Source organism: Danio rerio, chromosome 6 (genome assembly GCF_049306965.1).
Source record: "Danio rerio strain Tuebingen ecotype United States chromosome 6, GRCz12tu, whole genome shotgun sequence".
In the NCBI taxonomy this organism is placed as follows: Eukaryota; Metazoa; Chordata; class Actinopteri; order Cypriniformes; family Danionidae; genus Danio; species Danio rerio.
The window spans coordinates 3555342-3579945 of NC_133181.1; the positions used below are offsets into that span (position 1 = coordinate 3555342).

A 24604-nucleotide genomic window follows, 5' to 3' on the forward strand; every position below is an offset into this window, starting at 1 on the left:
TGTGGAGTTTGCATGTTCTCCCCGTGTTGGCGTAGGTTTCCTCCGGGTGCTCCGGTTTCCCTTCAGTCCAAACACATGTGCTATGGGGGAATTGGATACACTAAATTAGCCGTGTGTGTGTGTGTGTGTGTGTGTGTGTGTGTGTGTGTGTGAATGTGAGAGTGATGGGTGTTTCCCAGTACTGGGTTGCAGCTGGAAGAGCATCCGCTGTGTAAAATATATATGCTGGTTAAGTTGGTGGTTCAGTCTGCGACCCCTGATGAATAGAGGACTAAGCATTTTTGTTTCATTCATTGTTATGTATGTATGGTTTATAAAAGAAATCTAAATCACATTTATTTCATGTTGTTATTTTATGTCTGGCAATAATGATACCTTTAATAATGTCTTCTACATAATCACAACTTAATAAAATTGCTTAAATACCAGTGTGATGAATAAATCCAGCACTAACGTTATCACTTCTTGCCTTATACTCCATTTGATGCTATTATGGCAAGAATTCCCAGTGTGCACAGATAAGGCTAGCGTAAACAGAGAGTGTGTGTACGTGTGTGTGAATCTGTTGTATCTGTGTTCTCTTTATCAAAACACACAGACAAGAGCAAAACCTTGAAACGTCATTGCCTACGGCAGCGGCAACAATGTTATGAATTTAAGATATCTGGACATTATTCAGTTGTTGCCCTGTCCATGTCACGGTCAAACAGAACACACACAAAGAGTGTGTTTTAGCGGCTGCAGTAAAGCAAAGCGTGTCTTTGGCTAACAGACAGTGATTTCTCACAGAGTGGCATCTTCCAATATTCCCTTTGTCATTTCGATAATGTCGGCCGCTAGAGCAAGCTTTTAGATGATGATTGTCCAATTATTCTGTGGCGATGGGGATCAGCCTGCAATGAAGATATGATTGAGCTCAAATCAGGGTTTCCATTTAAATAATGTGAGCGTTTATTCTGCCAGTATGAATGTGAACATCCAATGTGAATACATTCTCTTGACACAGAGGTCATTGTTATCAATGGCAGCAGTCCAACACTGAGTTATTTTAGTAGCGCTGAGATAATAGTTCAGTTTTTAAGAATGTTTGCAATCAGCTTTCATATTTTCTGTTTAGCTTGCTGTTTCGCCTCTTTTAAAAATGTGAATGTACTTTTTTATTTTACTTGACATTTTAGTGTAGCTTTAAACTTAACCGTCCTTTTGTTTTTTATTACTGTCACATTTTTTTCTTAATTACTAATACATTATTATTACATTTTATATACATTTTCACTTCCACTTTTTATTAATTTATAAAATGCTATAGAAATATTTATGCGACCCATGTCACTTTAAGCTGTATAGAAGTGTCTTGAAAAATATCTAGTCAAATATGATGTGCTGTCAACATGGTAAAGATCAAATAAATCAGTTATGAGAAATGAGTCATTACAATTGTTATATTTAAAATTTTGTTGAATTTTTTTTCTCTCTGTTAAACAATAATTGGGGGAAAAAATAAACAGGGGGGCAAATACAGTTTTTCTCGATTGCTTGGATGCAGTTGTCAACTGAAACTCCACATTTTCAAAACAGTTAACACATAGGCCTAAACTGCGGCACTCATGGTCAAAATGACACATTTTGCTTGCAAAAGGCACAAATCGTGTCAAAACATTTAACATATGCAACAAAAGCTAGTTTTACCTTCAAACAACACAACTTGCAAACAAGTATATGAGCTCTTTCAATTAATCATTACACAATGCACAACAAAATACAAAATACAGAACTCAAAATGCACCACCATTGCTTGCCATTGTAGCTTATAGCCAATGGCATTTGTTGTCTCTATTTGGGCTGTCAAATTCGCCTTTTTGCAAAGAATTGGATCAAGAATAAGATGTGCTTTGATTGAATATATATTGAATTCATGACATTTTTCAAACTGTGACTGAAAACCGAAATACTGTATATATAAAAAAAAAAAGTAATAAAATACTGTAAATATTAGAGAAAACACATGTAAACTAATATACAGTCAAAACTATTGGGAGTATAGGACATAGCCATACTGACCTCCTCCATCAATGCTGGCACAGAACAACACAGACCTTCCATCGTTTTAATAAGGTTTACAGAATGATGGCTAATTGAAGATTTGTGTGAAGGAGTGTCAAACCGGTGCTTCAGTGATTTCACACTGATGTTGGTAGTTTTTAATAGTTAGGAATAGATGGATTCTGTTTGGTTACCAAAACTAAAACAATGGAGTTTGGACTGCTTGAATGATATCTGTGTTAACTGTTTGGAAAAATGGTGGGGAAAATGTGTCAACCCAATGAGAAAGGGTTTACACATTTGCAAGACCTGTCCTCTGCTCTGCTGGGATAGTGATGAGGAAAATGAAGAGGAACCTAGTTTCTTTAACCAGGTCAAAGCAAGTGAGAAAGACACTTGGGACAGTAGACCGGATCATTACTGGCCCGATTGGGACAGTACTGCCTTGTCACTAACATTTAATTTGTCTGCGACTATTTGTCAATTGCGTGCATTTTAAGCTTGTGCTTTAAAGTCTTTAAATGCTACCTTCTCTGTAATGTCGTAAACAACATATTGCGATTCGTCTCATATGATTGATTTAACCATGCTATTTTTTTTTTTTTGTAACCTGGTAACAACCAGTAAAGCGTAGAAACAGCAACATGGCGGCAACATCAAATTATAAGGCTAAACGAAAATGTCTGTCTCTAACGTCTTAGAAGTAGACATTTACATGGCAACAACACGACAAAATAAGAATGAAGTGATGTTATGCATAGTTTGCCGTCAGTTTGAGAAGTCAGCCAGTTTTTGTTAAATAGTTTTAAACTGCAATAAAGTACCTCCACATTTTCCATACTGCTCTTTTTGTTTGCATAACACTTATATTTACAATTGTTTTTTAAGTATTGAAATTCTAGATTTACAGACTTTATTTTTGACACATTATTTAAAATATGTGGCTAAAAAAATAGCTATTAACTTCCCTCTTTTTTGGTGGGGCCAGTGAAAATTTTGGCAGGGCAAGTAAAAATCTAAACCACATGCCCGATCGGACCAGTAGAAAAAAATCCTTAGTGTTGAACCCTATATATATATGTGTGTGTGTGTGTGTGTGTGTGTGTGTGTGTGTGTGTGTGTGTGTGTGTATATATATATATGTATGTATGTATATTATTATTATTGTATTGTTTTTTTTCTGTATTTTGTTTTAGTTTTATAAAATGCAAAAATCACATAAATAAACGTTTAAAAAAGCAATAATTTTTCCAACTTTAAGTCAATTAATCGCTTCAGAAGAAAGTTTTACAATAGTAAAAGTCAACTAATCGCTTTAAAAGCAACAGATTTACTCACTTTATTTAAAGTAAAGTCAACTAATCACTTTAAAAAGTAACATATTTACTCACCTTCTTTAAAGTCAAATAATCGCTTTATAAGCAACAGAATTACTCACTTTATTTACAGTAATGTCAACCAATCGATTTAAAATAAAATGGGTTTATTCTATGATATTAGTGCAACAGTTATGGTACATGCATTTTAGACATGCTGGAGTTCACATGGGACACAGATTTCCTGGTAAAGAGACATGAATAAGTTGATTTGCTAGAAGAGGTTTCTGTAGGACTTTGAGCGTGCTGTAGGGAAGCTTTTGAACAGGAGGACAGGGAAGCTTTTTTCTCCATTGAGAGATCTCGCTCAGGGCTCCGGCTCTGTCGCTCTCTCAGGGCGTTTCGTCTTCGAGAGACTTGCGCCATCGTTCTGTGTTCATGCCGTGAGTCAGAGCTCTGCTGCCATCTGTTAGTGCCGGTACCTTCAGAAACACTCAAGTATGTCTAATATTAGCGTTTTTTTTTTACTTGCTCTCGCCCAGTGCACATCCCATCGGAGGCAGTGTCCTGGGGGAGGCCATCTGTCCGTGCGGCTCTGGCTTGTCCAGCTCCTGTCTCAGCATTAACACTGCAAAGAATCAACCATACCAGTAAATGATTGTGGGCTTGTGACCTTGCCTGCTTCATGTTCCTTATTGCAATATACAGTTGAAGTCAGAATTAGGGATGCTCAAAATAAATGATTATAACCAACCGGTAACTGAAAGGGTAAGTTTGTAACCGATTAATGGTATCAGTTAAACGATTAAAAATATTATTTTAGATATTTTTAGAGAGGCACATCTTTTGAATGGTTTACTAAAGGCCGCAAGTGTTTTATGTGCTGCTTATGCGTCCTGCGCGCCTCGTGTTTTGCCGTTGGCACTGTGTGCTCGCAGTGGAAATAAGTGAACCCTGAGCGATAAAAGCGTGTTGCGTCAGTCGCGTCTTTTTCAAATTTCATTTCTTTTTCATTGAGTGAGTAAATAAGTGAGAAAGTACAGTGAGTGACTGGGTGAATGAGTGATTGTATGAATGAATGAGTGGGAATAAATGAATGAATGAACAAGTTGGTGAATGAGTGAGCAAGTAAGTGAGGATGTGAACTAATGACTGAGTGAGAGATGGGAAATGAGTGAGGGAAAGTGATTGGGTGAATGAGCAAGTGAGTGAATTGGTGAGAAAGTACAGTGGGTGGGTGAGTGAGTGAGTGAGTGAGTGAGTGAGTGAGTGATTGAGTGAGTGGAGGGAGTGAGCGAGTGAGTGAGTGGAGAAAGGTAATGAGCAAGTGGAGGAAGTGAATGAGTGAGCAAGTGAGTGATTGAGTAAGTTAATGAGTGAGTAAATGAGTAAGTTAGTGATTAATTGAGTGAATGAGGAAGTGAATGAGTAATTGAGTGAGTGGAGGGAGTGAGTGAATGAGTGATTGATTGTATGAATGATTGTATGAATTAATGAGTGAGTGAGTGAGAATAAATGAATGAATGAATAAGTGGGTGAATGAGTGAGCAAGTAAGTGAGGATGTGAACTAATGACTGAGTGAGAGTTGGGAAATGAGTGAGGGAAAGTGATTGGGTGAATGAGCAAGCGAGTGAATTGGTGAGAAAGTACAGTGGGTGGGTGAGTGAGTGAGTGAGTGATTGAGTGAGTGGAGGGAGTGAGCGAGTGAGTGAGTGGAGAAAGGTAATGAGCAAGTGGAGGAAGTGAATGAGTGAGCAAGTGAGTGATTGAGTAAGTGAATGAGTGAGTAAATGAGTAAGTTAGTGATTAATTGAGTGAATGAGGAAGTGAATGAGTAATTGAGTGAGTGGAGGGAGTGAGTGAATGAGTGATTGATTGTATGAATGATTGTATGAATGAATGAGTGAGTGAGTGAGAATAAATGAATGAATGAATAAGTTGGTGAATGAGTGAGCAAGTAAGTGAGGATGTGAACTAATGACTGAGTGAGAGTTGGGAAATGAGTGAGGGAAAGTGATTGGGTGAATGAGCAAGCGAGTGAATTGGTGAGAAAGTACAGTGGGTGGGTGAGTGAGTGAGTGAGTGAGTGAGTGAGTGATTGAGTGAGTGGAGGGAGTGAGCGAGTGAGTGAGTGGAGGGAGGTAATGAGCAAGTGGAGGAAGTGAATGAGTGAGCAAGTGAGTGATTGAGTAAGTGAATGAGTGAGTAAATGAGTAAGTTAGTGATTAATTGAGTGAATGAGGAAGTGAATGAGTGAGTAATTGAGTGAGTGGAGGGAATGAGTGAATGAGTGATTGATTGTATGAATGATTGTATGAATGAATAAGTGAGTGTGTGAGAATAAATGAATGAATGAATAAGTGGGTGAATGAGTGAGCAAGTAAGTGAGGATGTGAGCTGGTAAATGAGTGATGGAGAGCGATTGGGTGAATGAGCAAGTGAGTGAATTGGTGAGAAAGTACAGTGGGTGGGTGAGTGAGTGAGTGGAGGGAAGGAGTGAGCAAGTGGAAGGAGGGGGTGAGTAAGTGGAGGGAGTGAATGAGTGAGCAAGTGAGTGATTGAGTAAGTGAGTGAAGTGAGTGAATGAGTAAGTGAGTGAATGAGTGAGTAAATGAGTAAGTCAGTGATTAATTGAGTCAATGGATGGACTGAATAAGGAAGTGAATGAGTGAGTAATTGAGTGAGTGGAGGGAGTGAGTAAATGAGTGATTGAGTACGTGCAGAGAGTAAGTGGAGGGAGTGAATGAGTGAGTAAGTGAGTGCATGATTGAGTAAGTGAATGGAGTGAGTGAGTGAGTGCGTAAGTGGGGGGAGTGTGTTAATGAGTGAGTGATTAAGTGAGTGGAGTGAGTGAATGAGTGAGTAATTGAGTGAAGGAAGGTGGGGGTGAGTAAGCAGAGGGAGTGAATGAGTGAGTGAGTGAATGAGTAAGTAAGTGGAGAGAGTGAATGAGCCAGTGAGTGAATGAGTAAATGAGTGATTAAATGAGAGAGTGGAAGGAGTGAATGAGTGAGTAATTGAGTTAGTGGAAGAAGTGAAGGAGTGAGTGAATGAGTGAGTGATTGAGTGAGTGGAGGGAGTGAGTGAGTAGAGGGTGTGAATGAGGAAGTGAATGAGTGAGTGAGTGGAGAGAGTGAACGAGTAAGTGAGTGGTGGTATTGAGTAATTGAGTGGGCGAAGGGAGTGAATGAGTGAGTGCTTGAGTGAGGGGGTGAAGGAAGTAAGTGGAGGGAGTAAATGAGTTATGGATGGATGGATGGAGTGAGTGAACGAGTGAGCAGGTTAGATGAAAAAGAGTAAGCGAATGACTGAGTGAGGAAAAGCAAGTAACTAATCGCAGAGTGGACATAGAGCAGCGTCTAGAGCACGTAGAAAATGTGAGTGTGTCTAAAGCGATAAGTGAGGGAGTGAGTGAGAAAATGAGCAGGTGAGAGAATGAGTGAGTGAGTGAGTGAGTGAGTGAGAGAGTGAGTGAGTGAGAGAGTGAGTGGACGCAGGGCAGCATGTGCTCATTAATGTGTTTGTTTCCTGGCTGTCGCTCACTGCACTAGCGTTCTATCATAAGAGAACTGAAACATTACTAAAACAATCATCTCTCTGGCCTTCTCTGTTGAATACGCTTCACCTGCCTGATTCAGATTGAGGGATGTTTTATCATCCAAGCCATTTTTCCAGTGCAGAAATGAATTGATCAAGTCAGCAATTTGGACGCCGCAGTACGCACATACAGATTGAGGACCAGAGAAATGCACTTTTATCTAAATATTTGCATAATGAAAAGATGAAGGTTTTTATAGTTCATGCTTGAAAATATCACCATGCGAGTGTATTTTCTCAACCTCACAGAAGTAGCATATGATGTGCATTGATGTTGTTTAAAGCTGGACAAAAACCACATAGTTCCTCTTGGATATGAAAGCTTCAGCTATAGTTTTACCAGGAAGACTGAGATGTCACGTCATTCATAATAATTATCTTGTCAGCCTATTCACCTTATTCTCAGCTGGCAAGCGGGCGCTGCCATTTGAATCTTTTTGTCTCGCGACTTCCGGTCACATTCACTTCCATTCATTTTTTGACATTAACAACTGCTCGTTACGCTGCTTGATGTTGCAATTTAATATTTTCTTATTATATTATGCTACTTGGTCTGTGTAGTCATGCAAACATTTGTTTGTTGAGCAAGTAGTTTGACCATTTTCTGCCGTTTATTATTCCTAGTCATTTCTCCCATAGGCGACTGAATCGGAAGTTCTAAGACAATCGCGAAAACAGGCGCACTTCCGCATTTTAGAATAAGGTCAATAGCAACCAAGCAAGCCATGTACAAGTTTTATTCCATTCTCCCCATCACCACCACCCCTCGAGGGGTTGGCTTCGCCCTGCCTTCATGTTCAGGCAGCCAGCTCATCCAGAGTTCTGCATTATAGACGGGGCTTACGCCAAAGGACTTAATGAAAGGACCGTAACAAACTCGCATTTATGCAAATAATTCACAATAAATGTTCAAACGTTTATCTGCCTCCTAAAGTCTTTCTGGTAGAACCTAGTGGCCTGTTTCCACTGAGTGGTACGGTACGGTTCAGTTTGGTACGCTTTTATGGCCGTTTCCACTGTCAAAAGCCGTACCGAACCAAACCGGTACGGTCCCAAACACAAGAGCTAGACACACAGCTGAACGCTATTCGATTACGCAACAAGCCAGAATGTAAACAAAGGACCCGCCATGTTCGAAATACACGATGAGAGATTACTTGCGCTCGCCACGCGTCTATATCTGAAATAACAAACGTCTTGAGCTGATATTAATAACGCGCGCTTGTTTAGTGACAAGCTTTGGAAACCCGATCCTGTGAGAAGCTGACAAACGCGAGAATGACACATTCAGAAAGAAAAGGACAAACGCGAGAGTAAAGCGCGGGAATAAAGGAGCACGTTATTACTTCAGCAAACGTGAACAAACTGCCTTGTTTTAATGTTTATCATCACCTTTTGGACTATTATGAACTGGGAGTGATGGAATGACTCTCTAACAGAGAGTTTACATGTGCTGCTGAAGATTACAGACACAGATAAGAGGTTTTCGCTGACTGTAGGCTATACTTTGTGTTGTTTTGAACCCAATTAAGGACTAAATGTCTGCTGTGTGTACTTTTTCTGTAGTTGGTAACATATCAGGGACTGTAAGGGTCTGTATGTGTTCATATATGTTCATTTATTTAATGTAATTACAGACGTTACAGTAGGTCAGGGGTGGCCAATCCTGTACCTGGAGAGCCACCTTCCTGCAGATTTCAGTTGCAACCCATATCAAACCCACTTGCCTGTAATTATCACGTGATGTTCAGGCCCTAATTAATTGGTTCAGGTGTGTTTGATATGGGTTGCAACTGAAATCTGCAGGAAGGTGGCTCTCCAGGAACAGGATTGGCCACCCCTGCAGTAGGCTATTTCGCGCTGTCATTAATCTGCAGTTATAATCAACTCCTGATCATAGAAAAGTTTGCAATAAACATTTATACACAAGTATTTATGTGTGTAAAGCCTCTGTTTTGTGAGAAGTGCTTTTCATATGATATGTGAACGACCTGTGCAGCTTTATTGTAGACATTTCCTCGAGCGAGCATGACGTCAACTGACTTTGTCACACATTACGCCCACCAAAAGGGTACCCTTGCTGGAAACGCAAGCCTGATAAAGGTGACCCGTACCAACCCGAACCGTACCGTACTGTACCAGTCAGTGGAAACGAGCCATAGGTTCAACCATCGGCTTTAAATAACCCAGCATTTCTTAGAGTGTAGTTTGGACAGAAAAAAGACAAATAAAAGCAGCCATTTCTAGAGAGCAAGCTGCAGTGTTTAAAACGAAACACACTTATTTTAGTCCTGGCATTTTGCTATCAGTTTCTTTTCTGGTTTGTGCTGTAGAACAGAAACAGACAGCTGTCATATTTCAGCGCAGACAGCGTGTTCTCCAGAATGAAGCGGTGAGTGAAGGCTTTTGACTGCAGACAGACAATATGTGCAACTGTGGAGCTTGACAGAAGCTTGTTTTCTTTTGACCTGTAATCATACCCATCATCCCGCAGTAAAGGATCTCTGTTATCTCCAGAGCTTTGCACGAGTTATCCAATCTGGAGCCATTAGTGCAGATCCCACCGCCTTGCATTCGAGAGATTAAAAATTAACCAGTTTGATATCTTTTTTTCTATCATGGGCAGGTTTGGATAGAGGACGAAAGAGAAACTCCCAGAGCTCAGCCACACAACATGACGTCAGAAACCTGATCGGCCCAGGGAACACTGAGCGAGAGAGAAAGAGAGGATAAACGAGACGTGCAGATAATTATGATTATTAACGAAGTCAGTGAGACAGAACCCATTTGTGGGCTGCTAAGGGTACAAAGAAAATAACTGAGGAAGAAAGCCAGAGAGTGAAATGATCCATTAGTGAGAGTCAGACTGGAGAAAATGGACAAAGTTTGATGTTATCATCAACAATAGGCTACAAATGACTCATGAGCCACACACACACACACACACACACACACACACACACATGCTCATTATCTGTCATTACATTACCAAATGTAAATGCCTAACAAGGTATTTTTACTTTAAATCCGATTACATCCAAAAATATTATTTGGTCAAAGATAATATGACTTGGTTATGTTAGGGATAAAGTACAAAGAAGGTTGAAAAGGAAAAAAAAAAGTAAATAAATAAAAATGGATAGATAGATAGATAGATAAATAAATAAAAATAATGTAAATAAAGTAAATAAAGTAAATAAAAAAGTAAATAAAAGTAAAAACAAATAGACGAATATTAAAAGTAAATAAATAATAAATAAAACTAGATAAATAAAATAAAAAAATAAAAAATATATTAAAATAAATAAATAAATACAAAAGTAAAAATTAAATGGATAAAAAGTAAATAAATAAATAATATAATAAATAAATAAAAATAAATATATATATAAATAAAATCAAAAAATAAATACATAAATAAAATCAAATACATGAATAAATAAAAATAAGCAGATAAATAAAAATAAATAAGTAAATAAATAAATAAATATAAATAAATAAATATATATAAAGAAAGAAAATTAAGGAAATTACATATTCATATTAGGCCGCCTTTAGTAAATGGTGTGAATGTTTATGTAAACTATAATGTTACTAAATATTGCATGTGGATAAAAAAAGATGCTTGGTGAATCCAGGATAAACAGGTACAAACAAAGTGACACCTTTTGTAGTTTGAACTTATTTACTGATCTGCGAAATGATAGACAGTAGTGTTTGGAAACTATTCATCAATTTTCCAAATCAGTTTGGTGCTGGTGCAGAATGACACTCTGCAGCTTTAAGTGTGTAAAACAGTGTGGTAAGGACAGTCGTTTTTCAATGACAAAGAAGTCCGGAGGAGATTAACCGCTCTGGGACTCCTGCTGTCACGAAGGAGGAGTGATTCCCAGGACATCAGCTATAAAATAATCAGAGTTGGATTTAGAGTCCAAGTCGTTAGTTTATTTATTTTTATGAGAGATGACAGAGTTGATTTCATTTATGGGGTGACGTGAGGTCTGAGGCATCGAGGGATCTTATTTTGTTGGTGCGACATAAAACACTTATCCTATATTTATACTGCATCTTGAATCTTGGTGGAAAAAAAGACATGTCATTGGCACATCCTGAAATCCAGCTGTCAAAGCCCATAGCTGTTCAGAGCGACTGAACCACAGGAGCTGTCATTACAGGAGCTGACGGGAAGCTTCATGCTCAATCATCAGTATAATTACTGTCCGTCTTATTCCCTCTTTCTCTGGTGTTTAACAGGTAATGTAACCCAAAAAGTATTTAAGCCACTTAAATGTGTTTAAGCCGCGTGTAAGACATGCTGTGAAATAAAAATGTCAAAATTCGCCACATTCATTACGTGGTGGGAAGAGTACTGAATCATCCTCAAGTAAAAGTATCAGTAATTGCTTAAAATTAGTTCAAGTAAAATATATTAAAGGGCACCAATGATGCACAATTGACTTTTAAACGCAGTTTGGACAGAACTGTGTGAAGGTATAGTGTGTCCACAGTCATATTGCAGTGATATAAACACAACAAGTCTCTCGTTTACATTCCTTGATGTTTAAATAGGATCCAAATCCAAGTGATTTCAAGGCCCACCCCAACATGATGTAGGAATGTGTATTTCCCCGCCCACCAAATTGACTAGGATAATGTAAAATTATATATTGTGATTTTTTTATGCAATATATATTGCGATATGAGTGCTATTTCACCAGATGAGTATACATAAGTATATAATGCATATAAACATGTCTACAGAACAGGATTTGCAAAGAAACTGGGATTAAAAGATCTGTTCAAACTCTCTGTGATCAGCTGCAGCTCAAGAATGAGGTGTAAATGTTTTTAAAACAGTGCATGCTTGTAATAAAGAATGCATACAACTTGTGAATGTATTTGAAAACGTAACATTCTGTAGTGCACCTTAAGGCCTTTTGCCATTTTAAAGCTAGTCTCATGGTTGTTGCGTGTAATGAGTTTACATCTTCTTGTGTCTTGAGGTCTGTCTGATGTGATTTTTCTGTGCATGGTTTGATTGGATGGGAATCATGGCACTGATTATTCTACTCAGCCAATCGGCGTGGACAAGAAAAAATAAACATACAAAAGTAGTGACTACGGGTTAAGGGAAAGTAGTGCACCCATACAGCGCTAAAAACATACTCAAGTAAAGGTACACGCTTTACTTATTAAAGAACAATTCCTGAGAAAAAATAAACTACTTGACTACAGTAATCCAGTACAGTATAAGTATTTGTAATCCGTTACTTTACACTATTGTGTTTGTTTCATTTTTAGTCCATCTCTACATGAGAAAACATGCAGCTGAGTATGTATAGTATGCATAGGCCTTTGTATTTTAATTTATTATATTTATTTACAAGCTGACTGACTGTTGGCATCGTACATCTCCACAATAATCGTATATCTCCAAAATAAAAAATAAATAAAAAAACCCAGCCGCTTGCAGCATCAACGGAGCTGTGAAGCGAACGCTCTGTCACCTGGTCTCTCACACACATATATATATGCATTTAAATGTGCATGATTCATGCACAAACACATCATTTAACTTGACAAAAACTCTCAACTCTCAACTGACCCAGTCGAGGCTCGAACCAGCGTCCTTCTTGCTGTGAGGTGACAGCACTACCTACTGTGCCACCGCGTCACCTAATAAATAATTTATTAAAAAAATAATTAAATAAAAAGTAAAAATAAGTAGATAAATTAAAAGTAAAAAAAAAAATTATAAAAAAGTTAATAAAAAGTAGATAAAAATAGATAAATAAAAAAGTAAATAAATTATAAAAATAAATAAATTAATTAAAATAAATAAATGAAATAAATTAGTAAATAAATATTTAAAAAAATAAATAAATAAAAAATAAAAATAAATAGATAAATAAAAAGTAAATAAAAATAAATAAATAAAGAAATTAATTATAAAAAAGTAAATAAAAATTGGATAAAAATAGATAAATAAAATTTTTTAATAAATAATAAAATAAATTAATTAATTAAAATAAATAAATAAAATAAATCCGTAAGTAAATTAAAAATATAAAAAAAAAATAAACAAGTAAAAAGTAAAAATAAACAGATGAATAAAAAGTAAAGTAAATTAATTAATTGTATCATTGTTGAAACAACAAGGAGGATGCAGCAAAGTAATATCACTTAATAAACCAATTTTTTTTTATTATTTATGCACCTTAAGCAAAAAAAGACTCCTAGCCTATATGGTGTATTTTGGAATATCTTAAACTGACCAGTAGCTATGTTTTTTCTTTCCCTTATATTCATTTATTATAACGATGGAACTTGCAACCTAAGTACGACCTAAGTTGGCTAACGATAGTTTTCGGAAATGCACCCCAGGGCGGGTTGTTTGATTTGTGGGGCGTTCACTCGCACTGGCCCAACAATGGAAAAGCGGTTGTTCCTTGCACCACCTCGTGGATATTACATAAGCACAACCTTTTTTTAATGAAAAGGTGGCTTTTGCTTTTGCGCGTCACAAATTGCAGCACTGCGCATGAAGAAACGTGCATCCCCAGTGGCCACATCTGAATCTTACTATAACTGATTTTAGTTAAAGCTCCTGTGAAGTGCTTTGAAATGTGTATTTTTTTATTTGATGTTTGATGTAATCTCAGCCGAAACATGAAGAGAAGGTGGGACATAGAGTAGCTCTGTCCCTATTAATAACAAAAGCCTATAGCATTTATTTCATCACAGCTCTGCCAGTGAGAGTGGTTGAGCTGGTTTAATTGGTCAAGACAGTGGCGTAGCGGACGGGCCCGCAGGGCACGCACCGCGGGGGGGCCCCGCGTAATTAGGGGGCCCCGCGTCTTCGCGATTTTCAATAAACTGTTGGGAACAACTGTGGTCGGAACCAAAGTTCACAGGTCTGTGTTCTCTGAACACCTCTCAAGCGGTGGACTACTTCATTCTGATTGCTTGCCGCCAATGTTGCCAACTTAGCGACTTTGTCACTAGATTTAGCGACTTTTCAGACCCCCCTAGCGACAAATCTAGCGACTTTTTTGTGTGTTATCGCAGATTTTTTTAGACTGTCATTTGTCCATACTGTACCGTCCCTACTCTTCTCAACGAGCTGCGTGTGATGCCGCCGGCCCCTCCCCCGCCTCACAGCACTGACAGGCGGCCCAGTCAGTCCTCTACAGCAGCCTCTCCCACCTGCAGCCCGAGAGCAGATCACCCCTCTGCGTACCGACGACAAATGATTTAGCACAGGCAGTGTGAAGGTATTTCCCTTGTACAGTCAAACCGATCTACTTCTCCTTTATTTTAACAATTTAATTGGACCGTTTATTCTTTTCTTGTTCACAATCACAGATATTTTAGTGACAGTTTCTGAACTTGTCTGAGTTTATTTCATATGAGAGATTACTGCACATTCACTAACGTTACACATCTATAATGATATACTGTATTCAAACAGCAATAAATTTAGTTAAATAAACATGCTTATATGTAGTGCAATTATAAATACCCCTTTATTAACCATAGGCTGTTAAACAGAAACGGTAGAACGTGATGACGTCAGTGATATGCAAATTGACGTATGACGTATCCAACCCCCCCCACCCCCATCAGGGGGCCCCGTCAGCGATCCCTGCAGGGGGGCCTCCCATTTTGCGCTACGCCACTGGGTCAAGATTTGATTTGAAACTGAAGTATGAGGTGACGTGAATAAATTTAGTTGGAAGTGACAAACTACAAGCTTTACATATCAGTTTTATATCTTCTAAACGTGAATTTTTAAACAAACAATACTGATAATAACATCTAAAAAAAGTAATAATAATTTCATGGGACCTTTAATATGTCAAATTAACGTGTTATTGGAACATATTCAAAACAGAATTGCAACTCTGGCTCCGTCCTAAAGCGTATTGTGTGGCTGTCCTATCAGACAATGACTTTGCGGGCAGCAATTGTGCACAGAAAACTGATTTCAGTGGCAGGGTAATGGTTTTATGATCTAAAGTAAAATATAGAGAGCTGTGGTGAAAACTAAGTTAGTTCCACTTGTTTAGATTCTATTGTCTAATGCAATGACAATCATATATTTTAAAGCATGGCTCGGGTGTCTAAATACATATTTGGTACATTGTGTGTGTTTGTGGGAGAGATGAATATGATCAAATGCAGTGTGTGGCGTTTTTGCACCCGTTTCACCCTGTGAAGAGCGCAGGCAGCCTGCAGAGTATTTTCCCCATCAGTGACTTCTCAGTCTACAGCTGGCATGCTTTATCCACTCTGTTTCTTTGAATTTCAATTTAGCCGGAGCTTATTTGAAATTTGCAAAGGTTCAAGAAGCTTGTTTGGCTTGAAGCTCTGCCTCCTCTCTGTCCCACTCTTGCGCTTTCTGACACTCTGTCATCAACACATACTGTAGAAAGCTCCAAGAAATTAACTTAACTCATTGGCTTAAACTGTTGCTGAGAATCTGAAATCTCTCATAAAATACTACAGTAAAATCATTAACATATCTGACATTATAAATAAATTATTCCCATTTTATATAATATTTTATGATTTCCTGCATAAAAATATTAAATTCACATGTTATTATTATTATTATTATTATTATTATTTAATACATACTTGCAGTTATCTTGTTTTTTTTAATAGAAGGTACTGATTTCTATGATTTCCTACATAAAAAAATATCAAATAAAACGTTGTATTATTATTATTATTATTATTATTATTATGGCATTATAAATAAATTCTTCCCATATTTAATAATATTTAATAAATTTCTGTTTAAAACACAAAAATTAAATTGCATAGTGTTTTTATTATTTTAATATTATTGTTATTATTATTATTATCATTAATTGTTGTTTATTATTTATTATTATTATTATTATTATCATTAATTGTTGTTTATTATTTATTATTGTTATTATTATTATTATAACTGCAATATTATAAAAATACAGACTATTATTTTGCATAATGGTGGTTCTTTTTTCAGTAGAACAGACTTAATAATTTATCCTTATTTTTAAAATAAAAAATAATATTTTATTAAAATATGAAATATTATATTTAAAAAAAACTTCAAATCAACATAAAGGCATTATAACTATTGTGTATTATAACATCATACATACCACCTGCTTTCCACTTTGAGTAATATTTCATTATTGTTATGCATTATTAGGAATTTTAGGTGTAATATTAGAGTAATTCTGATAAAAACATTTATTAATCTGTATTTATGCTAATGCTATACTGCTACTACATTAAAAAAAGTTATAATTATTTTCTTATTATATGAATGGTGATTGTTGTACATATTTTATTGCAGTTCAGCAGAGAATATTATATATCTAAAATTACTCTCCAATATGATGTCTTTCTTTTCTTTTTCATTCCTTTAAAGTCTGTTTGAACACATTTTAATCTGTTTTTAATATTGTTAAACTGTTATTTTTTGTTGTTTTTATTTTCTTATACTTATTTATTTTATTCCTGTTATTCCTATGTAAAGCACTTTGAATTTCCAATGCATATGAAATGTGCTACAGTAAATAAACTTGCCTTGCCAATGTCTAAAATATTTGTAATAAATTATTGATATGAGCAACTCCATGCAAATGTCAATCTTGCCATGAAAAAAAAAAAGTTTTTTACCAAAATATGGGAAACGTTTCTGCGTTTTTTGTGTACGCAATATTTCCCTCATTTAAAGTACAGAACACGTTTACAGATGGATATTTTTCTGCTCCCTTAACTCTGCAGTGAGTTGTTCTGGAAAATGTAAACACATTTCAGTATAATGTTAACACATGCTTTGTTTTGAGTTTTTACTGCAAATGTCACATCCGCTGGAATTGCTCATATATATATATATATATATATATATATATATATATATATATATATATATAAACTATCTATCTATCTATCCATCTATCCATCCATCCATCCATCATTATTTAAAGAATAATTCATTATTTTTTATGTTAATGTAAATTTTAATCTAAATTGTCCTTAAATAAATCACAATGCTTTTATTAATTTTGTCATTCATTCCTTTTGATTATTTATTTGTTTGTTTATTCATTCATTCATTTAAATTTTTAATTGTTTTTATTTATGTGAGCAAAAATGTAACTCCTCGTCTCTTTTGTGCTGATTTTTGAAATATGACCAGGATGTGTCGCTGACAGGACTTGGGTGATTCATTTCTTTAGCCATCTGTTGCAGTGCTTCAAGCAATTTGCATATTAAATAAAAATTACCCATTGAAAAAAATAGTTTTATTTTTTTTTTAAATAACATTCATCAACCTCACAACCATATTATCGAGTCTGCCATTACAGCGACGAGACTTCAAATTTAATTAACGCATGAAAGCACGGGTGACCAATCCCGTTACTGACACACAGGCAGGGCTTTTGAAGACTCTTGAGCGCTAATGAAACTCGGGCCAGACCTGATGTGATTAGTGGGTGTGTTGCGGGCTTTAATTCAATTGTTGACCCCACCCTTCCTCATGTGCAGGTATAAAGTAATTGAGGTGCTCGATCTAGAGGTCAAAGGCCACGGCGGGCTAAAAGAGTCAGACATGCATCCCTAAGGACTCGTGAAAGCTGCTGCATTGTTTACCGTCTGTATGGAGCAGTGAGCTCATCGCAAACCCTGACTAATCAGCTGTATTAGAAAAAAGACCCTGACCTGGCTGCTTTCAATCAGCAATGATACGTCTGTCTGCAAAGACTACATATAACCAGTGGAATCCATTAGCACGCGTAACCCAATTGACATGGTAGTAAGAGTAGAAAGAAATGCTTTTATGTGGTGCGGCGTAATAAAAGAAAATGCTACAAAGATTAATTCCATCAATTCAATTTGCACAAAAAACATATGCAAGCTCCTTCGTAGATCATACTAAGAGTCCCGGAGGGCTTTATTGAGTCATTGTCAGAGACAAAAAGGCATATAAAAGACATGAATATGAATATGCATCTCACTTTATGCTGCGGTCTGAGTGTTTGTCGTGGTTGGTTTGTGTTTTTCTCGGTTACATCAATGCTATCTCATGCCAATTGGTTTTTTTTTTTATTTAGTGGCTAAATCTTATGAGTTTTTATGATCTCGTTTGTTCTGTTTAGTAGGATTTGCTCAACCCACGATGACTGTTGGGTAAGGTTGTCATGATGCTGGAATTTTGTACCCTGTAAAACCTCAAAAGTTAAGGTAACTCAAACCATTTGAGAAAACCAATTGCAACAAACCATTTGAGTTAAAAAAACTAATCCTAATGAGTTCTGTGAATTTAATCCATTTGATTAAACGAAGCAATTTGAGTACAGTAAAACCCAATAAATGAAGAGAACTCAAACCAACTGAGGACTGTAAACCCAATAAGTTAACCTGAAACCGTTTAAGGAAACCGATTGCAACAAACCATTTGAGTTAAAAACTAATCTATATGAGTACTGTGACTTTACTCCATTTAAGTTGAAGTAATGAGGTATTCAATCATTACCTTCAACACCAAGTTCAAAACTCTTTTCAAATGATGAACTTCATTTGATGAAGTTGACTGTTGGGTTTTACAGAGTACCAATCGACACTTAGGGCTGTCACGATTGATATTTTTTTGCTGGGCGATATATTGCACCCAAATGAATTGCGATAAACGATGGTATTGCCACTTTATAACTTATATCACTAATAAAAAATTATACATTTTTACAACATAATAGTATAATAATTCAGGTACACTGTTTCAAAGAACATTTCATTTTTAAGACTATTAAGGTTTGAAATTGAAACATGAAAAAAAATTGAAACAAATAATAAATAGTAGATGTAAACAAAAAAATGTAAGTCTAAAGTAAACTTTCAATGCATCTCAGGCGCCATAATAATCAGACAGATTTCAAGACAGGGCTGTTTGTTAAATGTTTGCAGCATGTTTTTTGAATGCTGGTTTTTCAAGCATATTTAACAGTTTCATCTGTTAAGCTACAGTTGAAGTCAGAATTATTAGCCCCCCTGTTTATCTTTGCGATGATGACAGTAAATAATATTTGACTAGATATTCTTCAAGACACTTCTATTCAGCTTAAAGTGACATTTAAAGGCTTAACTAGGTTAATTAAGGTTAACTAGGCAGATTAGGGCAATTAGGCAAGTTACTGTATAATGATGGTTTGTTCTGTAGACTATCAAAAAATATATAGCTTAAAAGGGCTAATAATATTGACCCTAAAATGTCTTTTTAAAAAAAAAAATGTAAAACTGTTTTTATTTTAGCCGAAATAAAACTAACAAGACTTTCTGCAGAAGAAAAAGATGCTGTATAAGCCCCGCCTTCCACAGAAAGCAGAATGCAGCACGTTCAACAGAAAACTTACCTTGTTATATTATGTAGTCTAATCATCATCATCTTAATTTTTTTAATATAATATAAATGATATATCTGGCCTCCAAAATTAACCGCCCTCATTTTCATATATCGTGCGATATCAATATATTGACTATGGCGACAGGCCTATCGATACTGAAATTTTAAAAACGTCCATTTCCTGCTAACATTTGAGCGCTGTTGAGCACGTTCTTCAACACGTGACACACCAAAGCGGCGTTCCTTTATTCCATTTATTTATTTCACTGCGTAAAACATGTGCTAGATAAGTACAACTTACCTAAGGAAGTAAGTTGAAAATAAATGAATGAATTACTAATTAAAGACTTTTTTGAAGTAACTTACCCAACACTGCTGAATGGAAGATATATTTAAAAAGCACCATTAAAACCATGTGTAAATGGAGACTCAAATATACAACCTCATTTTTTTTTAAAAAGAACATCACAGAGCACATAAAAACAATAAATGACTGAAGAATTAGTGAGAATTCCGACATAAATCTTGATGAATGTATTTGAGTGTTAAAATGTTTTCCCAATAGTCGTCCACAGTTGCTGCATTCTAGATTATCTGAACACTGTTATTGGCATTTACTCGACCGAGTTTGCCTTCTGTACTTTTTTTGTCGTGTCATTTACATATTTAGGATTTTCGCATTTTTATTTATTTATTTATTTTTTAAGTAAAGCAGGGAGAATGTTTATTTCATTATTTTGAGCTGGCACATTCATCTGTGCATCAGCCCACTCAAGGGAACCGAGAGAGCTGCTGGGAGATTCAGATGAGCCATTCAGTGTTTCGTTTTTCCTTATCTCTTTCCCATGCGGAAGCCATGGATAAAAGATTTATGTCCTATAGGACCCAAGAAATCAGCCACCCTCTTTATTTTGCTTGTTTTTTCCCCCTTTGAAACCAAAGGAAGGAAATCATTTTTATTGGATGAAGTATTAAAAATCAATCTGTAATATCACAGCTCACTGCCAAAAATATTATCCTTTGTACCAATCTGAAATGCTTGAGAGGTTGTAAATTTCGGGCTTATTTTGAAATGCTTGAGAGACTGTTAATTTAAGAGGCAGCGCGGAAAAGAAATGTTTTCCTCGAGTGCTGAAAGTGGAGAGCAGGTGTGTGTGTGTGCATGGTAAACTGGATAGCACCGATCACATTGTACATGCTATGAGAAAATCCTATTTAGAGGTGCAAGAATGCACAAGAAATCTCTACAAGTCAAAAGAATTATGCGGTTGTAAATAACTTAAGCTGTAGTCTTTAATAAATGCATCCTAAATAGGATCATGGGTGGGTCTGTATGTGTTTTAATAAGAGATTGAATAACATAATATGAGGTTGTTATGGAAATCAATACAGCGCACTCATGTGTAAGATCGAGATATGGCCATGTGTTTGTAATATTACACCTCCATTTCTAAGGATTGCAGTAAAAATTGTTGCAGCACAAGTGCAAAAATGCAGATCTAGCACAATTAAATGTACATATATGTATTTACACATATACTTCTTGATGCATCAACTTGGCAAAGCCTCTGTAATATTTTGTAGTGATTTTCAATAATCAACATTTATCAATTACACATATTAACTAAATTATTTGTTATCAGGAAACTCAGCACTTCTTATGTTTCTACTTTTCATATATATTGTCACATACTGTATGCTGATTTGCAGTGGTGCTATTATTATTAGTCTAAAAGTGACTATTTGAATGACACTGCTTTTTTATTTTTATAAATAAGGCTGCACAATATATTATTTCAGCATCGATGTTGCAATGTGATCACCCGCAATAGTCACATCGCGCAATATATGATGTTTGAATGGGTTTTGAGACTTGTGACTGTACTGCACGTGGATGTTACCAGCATTCAGCCCTGAATGAAGCCCTTAATAACTAATAATTTTATTGAATTATTTAAAAATGAAGACTATGCAGTATTATTTTACATTTGATTATTGTACCTGATTTCTGTTAAACTCCTAGGAAAACAAGAAAACACTGTTTATTTCAACCCAGGCTCATTCTGAAAATGTACCTGTATATACATTTCTGGGAACCATCAAATACGTCCTCCTGAGGCTGCTAAGTATGCTTTTTGAGATTTCAAATTTCTCTTTGAGTGCCTTTCGCGCCTGCTGTTCTCTCATAAATCCACCAGAGGCCGCTCTCCACTGACTAAATGACTGACTGACCCACCCTCCCTCTTCCCTAAACCCATCCAATAGTTTTTTTGTGATCAAATTTTGATTGAACAGTGGAAAATAATCTTGCATACACAGCTACAGACAAAAATACTAACCAACTGCATTTTCTATTATTACCCCACCCTACTTACCCCTGGTGAAAATAACAATTACCAAAAAAGAAAATCCGAGCAGAAAACAAAAAGAGAAAATTAATAAAATAAAATACAAATAAAAAATTAAATAAAAATAAATAGAATAGATTTATCTAGAATAGGTAGAATAAATAAATAAATAAATAAATAAATAAATAAATAAATAAATAAATAAATAAATAAATAAATAAATAAATAAATAAATAAATAAATAATTAACCTCTGCATTTAACTTCTTACAAGAACACTTTTAACAAAGGTATATTCATTGGACTTTTACACATAGGTTAAATAAAATGCAAAGAAAAAATTCACTAACCATTAGTATTTTAAAAAGCACAGATTAACCCATCTACCCACATCCCTAAACCCAAGCGACAAATTTAAAAACCAATTCAGAAAAAGAAAAACCCTAGTCTGATTTTTACCACGTTTTACCACATTCTCACCGTTATTTACTTGTTTAATTTTTTGGCTTCTGATTTTGTCTTACCTGCTTTCTGGAACCTTTCTTCACCGATCTCGAACCCCGTCGTCGTGGTCAACACCTCTCTGTGTCTCAAGTCCACCAACGTGCATAGCGAGTTAACTAGACAAACTGGTAACATCCGGAAAACCGTCCATATGGAGGTAAGCAGTCAGCTGGTAAGCACGAAAACGAACGGTGTTATAGCACTCCATATCGCTCATTTAAAAAATTAAATGCAGCCATAAGTACTTCTGGCTACATAATTCATGATCTCCAGAAATGTATATAGGGCTACATTTTCAGAATGAGCATGAGTTGATTTATTCCACTTGTATATTTTTCTTGATTGCATTTTGCTGTGCTTGTAGATTGTTTATTACATTTTATGCAGATGCACTCCCCAATGGAATCATATAAATAAATTCTTCCTAAATGGCCATTCAAGTCATATAGTGAAATTGTACTCATATTGCAATATATATCACAGAAAAACAAAATATCGCAATGTCTGATTATTCCAATATTGAGCAAGCTTGTAGGACGCTCTTACAGAGCTCAATTCTGAACTAAAATGTTTTATGCATTTAGTTTATTATATGACAGCAGTGTTTTAAAGACCTGACGTACATATAAAAACTGAGTTTTTGTAAACAACTAAAAATTAAAGGAATAAAACTCATGGTTTTAATACATTGTTACTGTATGCATAAGTATCTTTATTCTGAGGTCACACCGCATGATTGTAGCCTATATAATGACAGTCAATAGCTATGTTTCCATTCAAAGATGCGAATAAAATTTATGCTCAAAACTGGAATATCACACATAAGACGTGCAAATAAAGCAGCGTTTCCATCCAACGAGTCAAAGAGTACAAAATCGTCACTTCCTGATTAATGATGCCAAATATCAAAAGTAAAAATGGAATTTACTGAGGTAGGAGAAGCTGCGTCAATCTTTTCTTTATTTAATAAATGACTTGTGCCTTAGAAGACAATGCCAACACAGATGCTTCTGCCAGTTCTAAAGGTCATTAATACTATGATAACACTAATACTGAAACGGTTAAAGAGTTTTACAATGGCCAAAACAATATTTCAGATGTTTTACAATGTGCTCAGCCTGCTGGTTTGTCGGTTTACACAGTTTTATTATCACATGATCTCTTATAACAAAATTACATCACTTTTTTAAATGCACATACTGGAATTTGTTCGGCAAAAGTGTTTCTATTGTAGTTAATGCGCATCTTTTCTTATCAAATAAAATGTTTATCTTACTCAGTTACTGTATGTGCATGTTTTTAATGCACATTTTTTAAATTTATGCACATCTTGGCGTTTTCATCAATGTTTTTTTTTTTTCGTGCATAAAAATAGGTGGATGGAAAGGTAACTAATGAGACCCAAGAAATTGAATAAAGTTTGGAAAAACTTTGAAAGGAGCACCCACACTGAAGAAAGTGTTGCATGCAGAACTGTTGCAAACAATTTATTTGTTGAATTTAAACAAACAAATTAAGTTTAATAATGTTCAACTTAATTTGTTTGTTTAAATTCAACACAAATAAATAGTTTACAACCACTTAACATAAACGTTTTTAGTAAATCCAAGGAATCATCTCTTAATAGCTACAAATTCTTAAAATTAATAAGCATTTCGGTTTTAAAAAAGAACACCTCAAAAAGAAGTTTTTTTTTTTTTTTGCATTTGGAAGGGCATTTGTCACATTAAAAAACATGCCAGAGGCATTTCATTCCACTGTGGTGACCCCTGATATATCAATGACTAAGTCGAAAGTCGAAAGTGAGGGAGAGTTTTTCTTTAAAACAAGCTAAATAATCTGGCAGTGGGGTAAGTAAAATATGTTTTTTTTTCGGTTTTTAAATAATATGAATGTTCTAGATCCAATGTATCGTGTACAAATGCCTGTACATAAAAAAAACACCAGTAAGTGGCGACAGGTGACTGCCATTGTGAGTCAATGACTGTGACGTCACGTCACTGAATGTTTTCAGAAATTCGAAGGCACAACTTATAAAGTCATAAAGAAATATGCAATATGCATGTTTTTATCTGTCTATTGCTTTTCCATATTTGACACCGAATCCCACTTAAAGGCAAAACATAAACCAGTATGTGTCATGAATAGCAAACACCGAGGAACTTGTAAGGTCGACCTTTTTTATGAAAACGAGGACATACCAGCAGCGAACACGGCGCACAAAGCAGTTTGTCTTGACACGGCTCTCTTTTCCAGGTGGCAATAATGACACAGTTTCTCGGGATGCCCTAGAAAACAGCGCACGATAACATGAAATACACCCACACACGTATACAGGACGCTTCCGGTGTCCGGTGTGGAGAATGAAGCGCGTCAGTGCGCGCGCGCGACGG

At 35.7% G+C, this 24604-nt stretch overlaps 1 protein-coding gene and 1 long non-coding RNA gene across 7 annotated transcripts in view; one reads left to right on the forward strand and one right to left on the reverse strand.

Annotated features, from left to right (window-relative positions):
- The window catches only part of ptprfa (protein tyrosine phosphatase receptor type Fa), a 527055-nt gene that overhangs the window by 97576 nt on the left and 404875 nt on the right, over nucleotides 1-24604 (forward strand). The gene's annotated exons all lie outside the window — the stretch shown is intronic.
- Nucleotides 3512-24591, reverse strand: LOC137495906 (uncharacterized). The gene is made up of 3 exons (XR_011015884.2): nucleotides 24413-24591; nucleotides 22232-22380; nucleotides 3512-3987 (listed from the first exon to the last, which is right to left on the reverse strand). It is a non-coding gene; the product is annotated as an uncharacterized lncRNA (long non-coding RNA).